This window comes from Bos mutus, chromosome 4 (genome assembly GCF_027580195.1).
Source record: "Bos mutus isolate GX-2022 chromosome 4, NWIPB_WYAK_1.1, whole genome shotgun sequence".
In the NCBI taxonomy this organism is placed as follows: domain Eukaryota; kingdom Metazoa; phylum Chordata; class Mammalia; order Artiodactyla; family Bovidae; genus Bos; species Bos mutus.
Window position 1 is genome coordinate 63,639,910 of NC_091620.1, and position 6,000 is coordinate 63,645,909.

Genomic DNA, 6,000 nt, shown 5'->3' on the forward strand with positions numbered 1-6,000 from the left:
GCAAAGTAATGTCTCTGCTTTTTAATATGCTATCTAGGTTGGTTATAATTTTCCTTCTAAAGAGTAAGTGTCTTTTAATTTCATGGCTGCAGTCACCATCTGCAGTGATTATGCAGCCCCCAAAAATAAAGTCAGCCCCTGTTTCCACTGTTTCCCCATCTATTTGCCATGAAGTGATGGGACCAGATGCCGTGATCTTAGTTTTCTGAATGTTGAGCTTTAAGCCAACTTTTTCACTCTCCTCTTTCTCTTTCCTCAAGATGATGTTTAGTTCTTCTTCACTTTCTGCCATAAGGGTGGTGTCATCTGCATATCTGAGGTTATTGGTATTTCTCCCAGCAATCTTGATTGGTCATCAGGGGAAAGCAAATTAAAATCAGAGAGCTACCACTACACATCAATGCTAATGACTAAATTTTATAAGTTTGCCCATGCCAATTTTTGGCTTGAACATAGGGGAAGGAGAATTCTCACACAATGCAGGTGCAAATGTTAAATGATGTGATTACTTTTGGAAATGGTTTGACACTCTCTGTGACTCAGACAGTATGCTTACAGTACAGGAAACCCGGGTTCGATTCCTGAGTCAGGAGGATCCCCTGGAGAAGGAAATAGTAACCCCCTCCAGTACACTTGCTTGGAAAATCCTGTAGACGGAGGATCCTGGTAGGCTACAGTCCACGGGGTTGCAAAGAGTAGGGCACGACTGAGCGATATAACTTGGGGCTTCCCTAGTGGCTCAGACAGTAAAGCATCTGTCTGCAATTCAGGAGACCCAGGTTTGATCCCTGGGTTGGGAAGATCCCCTGGAGAAGGAAATGGCATCCCACTCCAGTAATCTTGCCTGGAAAATCCGATGGACCGTGGAGCCTGGTAGGCTACCGTCCATGGGGTCGCAAAGAGTCGGACATGACTGAGCAACTTCACTTTAAAAAACTATACATACACCTACCATATGATCTAGCCATACCACTCCTAAGTATTTACCCAAGAGAAATGAAAGCATATATCTTTATAAAGACATACATGAATGTTCACAGAAGGTTTATGTGCAAGAGTCCCAAATGAAACAAATGTCTCTCAACAGATGAATGGATAAACAAGCTATGATTTAGCCATACAATAGAATACTAGTCAGCAGTAACAAGAAATAACTATTGATTCACACAGCACAAATTAATCTCAAAATAATTAAGCTGAGTGAAAGAAGCTAGAGAGAAAACAAAACATACTTTATGGTTTCACTTACATAGGAATCTAGAAAATGCAAACTAATCCATAGTGACAGAAAGTGGATCAGTAGTCATGATAGGAGGGATTAAAAGGGAGCATAAAGAAACTTTTGAGGATAATGGATATGTTTATTATCCTGATTTTGGTGATAGTTTTATGAGTCTATACAGATGTAAACATTTATCACACTATACACTTTAAATGTATGTTCTCTATTGTATATTCTGTTAAAAATAATATGAAAGTGAAAGTGAAGTCACTCAGTCGTGTCCGACTCTTTGCGACCCCATGGACACCAGGCTCCTCCGTCCATGGGATTTTCTGGGCAAGAGCACTGGAGTGGGTTGCCATTTCCTTCTCCGGAGAATCTTCCCGACCCAGGGATCGAACCCAGGTCTCCCGCATTGTAGACAGACGCTTTACCGTCTGAGCCACCTATACGTGGCACCTATTATATGCCAGACATTCTGCTAGATATTGTGTCTTCAGTTGCAAAAAAAGAGAGATTGTATTTTCATAAAGTTTGCAGTTACTAGTTAGAGGATGCAAACCAGTGGAATTCTTATTTATGTGCTATTTATGAAATAAAGCAAGTGGAAATTTGATACAAACTAGTTATGTTGCTGCCTAGATAAATTTAGTGTAAAAATAGAAAGGGCTTGGCATATCCATTAAATGAGAAGATATATAAAATTGAAAGAGATATCAAATAATTCTTGAATATGTCTCTTAACAGTGCCCATGACTTTAAGATAGAAAATGACAGGCAGCATTTTAAATTCATGATTTGGATTAATTCCTAGAAGTCAATGGTGATAGAGACTGGATTTTTCTGTTGAATTAAAATATGCGCTAGTTAATTTTAGAATATGTTTTCCTAAATGGAAAAAGAAAATTCCCATTAAAGTATCAGTCTAGTTAAAGATAACTAGTGGCAGACTAGTTGAAGAGAAGTATGATACATTTTTGTTTTACCCTTTCGTTCACTTTACATGTTTTAGGAAAAACATTGATGGGGTAAATCTTTTGTTTGTTAATTATTTTAAAATATTTATCTAAGTTGATTTTAGCCTATAAAAAATTGTCATTTGAGGTTTATAAAACAGTCATAGTAATTAACTTCGCTCAACTGAAAAAAAAACCTATAGTCAGTGACATAGCACTTTGAAGTAGAGAAATTAAGCAAAGAAAAATTGTGACCTAGATAATCTAAAGCAATATAGTTTAAATTGGACGCTTGGGGCTTTTATATGGTGATTTTATACTTCTCCTTTTCTTTCTTATTACGTTTCCACTCTACATCCTTTCCAGCCTTTGCATCTTAAAGATATTCCTAATTCCTATCTTCCTTTATTAAAAGATAAATACCATTAGAAGGAACATTTTGACCTTTTTAAAAAACAAATTAACCAGTCATCATATGATATGGATTTTGAGGATAAAGACTAAATGCTATGTGATGGAGAAGACAAAGATGGGAAAGTGAATAATAGTAAAGCCATTTTGCTTGTTATAATTTTAACTCATAACAAGAAACGAGGTGGTGGTTCATTCTAAAATTTAATGATTTAAAATAGTATTAATAAATTTTTGCTCAAAATTCCAAAATTTAGGCAGGGCTGAGGGATGGTATCAAGCAGATAGCTCAACTACTGGGAGAAAACCCACTTCCAAGATGACCTCACACATGTTCCTGGCAAATTGGTGCTGTTTCACCTGGGGCTTCTCACAGCATCATAGGTTCAGGGTGCAAATGTGTGTGCTAAGTCACTTCAGTCATGTTTGTGATCCTATGGACTATAGCTTGCCAGGCTCCTCTGTCTATGAGATTTTCCAGGCAAGAATACTGGAGTGGGTTGCCATTCCCTCCCCCAAGGGATCTTTCTAACTTAGGGATAGACCCACGACTCTTATGTCTCCTGCATTGGCAGGCGGGTTCTTTACCACTAGCCCCACTGGGAAGCCCCAGGCTCAGGGTAGTTAGACTTATTTCTTGGTTGCTACTTCCTCTAGAGCATAAAAGACACTTCCAGGCCTTCTTCAGGGTTGATTGGTCTAATATAATCTTGAGTAGTTCTACATCTCCTCTGGATCATTGTTTAAGCTAACTTCTCTGCCTATAAGGCCTTCCCCATGCCTTTTTGCTAACCTATGTCTTATATTTCCTCCCATATCTTACACAAGAAGCACTCTCCTTTATGAAACCTTTTCTAATTATTTCATATTGGTATGGTAAACCTTTCCTTTTGAAACCTGGTAGCTCTTATAATCTGTAATATTCATTTGTCATTGAAAATATACTGTCTTATATTATTATTTTCTTTCCTATGGATAACATATTCTTTCTCCTCAACACACTGGATAGTTCTTGAAAACAAACCAAGGTCTGTATCTCTATATCACAGTGCCCACCATATGATATATACTAAATAATGATTTGATAGCAAGGGCAGCTGAATCCTGGGGCATCTTAGTTCTTAGTTCTTTCTAGGAGAGATTATACTGCTCAAAGTGATGTAGTATACATAGATGAACTTACATAGATGCTGTGTAAAAAATTCTATTTGATGAGATGTTTACTTGTACTACTGAAGAATATTTTTAATTATTAGATATAATGGGCTTGGATCATTTATTTTATTACATTTTTTTTCTTTCTTTTTTCACTTCATGTCTCTTGGTCTTTCTCACTGATCCAAAGAAGCAACGGTTATTAGGATGTTCAGCATCAGTGAAATAAGCCTAGAAAATGCAAATATAAAACTAGTTAGCCTGCAAATAATGAGGAGAAATGTTTACTAACCCAATTGTCTTCAACTAGACAGAGGAATATTAATAGGATACCTTTTCTGAACCACAGGCAAAGGTACCATCAGGCAGAGCTGTACTGGTTTTGTCCTCTAGTAGGAGAAGGCAATGGCACACCACTCCAGTACTCTTGCCTGGAGAATCCCATGGACGGAGGAGCCTGGTAGGCTGTAGTCCATGGGGTCGCTAAGAGTCGGACACGACTGAGCGACTTCACTTTAACTTTTCACTTTCATGCACTGGAGAAGGAAACGGCAACCCACAGTATTCTTGCCTGGAGAATCCCAGGGACAGAGGAGCCTGTTGGGCTGCCGTCTATGGGGTCGCACAGAGTCGGAAACAACTGATGCCACTTAGCCGCAGCAGCAGCAGCAGCAGTAGTAGTGAAGTCGCTCAGTCGTGTCCAACTCTGCGACCCCATGGACTGTAGCCTGTAGACTGTAATCAGGCTTCTCCATCGATGGGATTTTCCAGGCAAGAATACTGGAGTGGCAAAAATACTTCCTTCTCCAGGAAATCTTCCCGACCTAGGGATCGAACCCTGGTCTCCCTCATTGTAGGCAGACACTTAACCGTCTGTCCTCTACTACTCCATATGTTTGTAACTGTTATGACTTGGAGAGTAAAAAATGTACTGTTACAATGAGGAAGGAAAACCAGTGAATATAAGAACTTGACAAAGAATAAGTTGGATCTATAAAACAATGAATTCAATCCAAAAAATGTCTTGGCTTATAGATGTGTCAGCATCTTCAAAAGTAGTTTCTTTACAGGACACTGCAGTGATTTCAGTTTGAAGAAGTTTCTGAACCTTTAACTCAAAGTAATGAGCCAGTTAATAGGAGACTGGGTTTTGTGTAGGAAGCAATTACCCCGATTGATAGGAAACTTGAGAAAATGAGCACAAGCTTTAATGAGATCGACAAAAAGGTCATGTGTCTGAGAGCTGAGATGGAGTAAAAAAGAATGATGATGGGAGAAATCATTAAAGAGGATGGCATGAAAACCAGTAAAAATAAAGATGAGATATAATATCATTGGATCTACCTCTCTAAAAGGCCACAGAATTAATTTATTTAAAGATAAAGTGATCTCTAGAAATTTGGGAGAAAGGAGTTCATGGTTCAATTGTACCTTTGTCAATTATTTAGTTTTCATTCAACCCAGTATAGTGATAAAATAAGTATTAATAGAATAAATCATTCTATACTGATATATATTCTAGTTTATAGATGACTTTTGGAAAGAGCAGGTCATAAGCACTGCTTCCACTTCCTCTTCTCTCAGTCACTTCTCAACCCACTGCAATCTGGATTCCACCCCCACCAGTCTACTGAAATTGCTCTGAGAGAGGTTAGCAGTCATGTGATCGCCAAATACATTAGCCTCTTTTCAGCTCGCAGCCTATTTCTCCTTCCAGCAGAATTTGACGTTGTTGATCATTTTTATTTCCTGTAAAGCTCTTTCTTGACGTCTCAGACACAGTTATGTCTTATTTTTTCCGTTATGTTTCTGCCTCTTCTTTCTTTTTCTCCTAGTTTCATCTCTTCTGCTGGAGTTTTCCAAAGGAACCGCTATCTTTTCTCACTTTACAAGATCTTCCTGAGTGATATCATGCAGTTCTGGTGTTTCAAATATTGTCTTTGTATCTCTCAAATACTGATTTTTCAACCCTTTCTTGAATTTTGGATGTATCATTGGATTAACTATAACTCTTCAGGTTTCATATCACCCTTTCAAAACCTGTTTTTTGTTGTTATTGTTTGACTTTTGTTTTTTGTTTTTTGTCTCAGTTATCAGCAATCATATTTACCCTATTGTTCAAGCTAGAAATCTTGGAGTAATCTTTTCTTTTTCACCTTTCCTCACTACTTATATTAAAGTTTGATCCATTCTGCCTCTTAAGGTTCCATACATGCCTTTCCATTGCTACTATTGCTATCCCAATTCAGATTCATT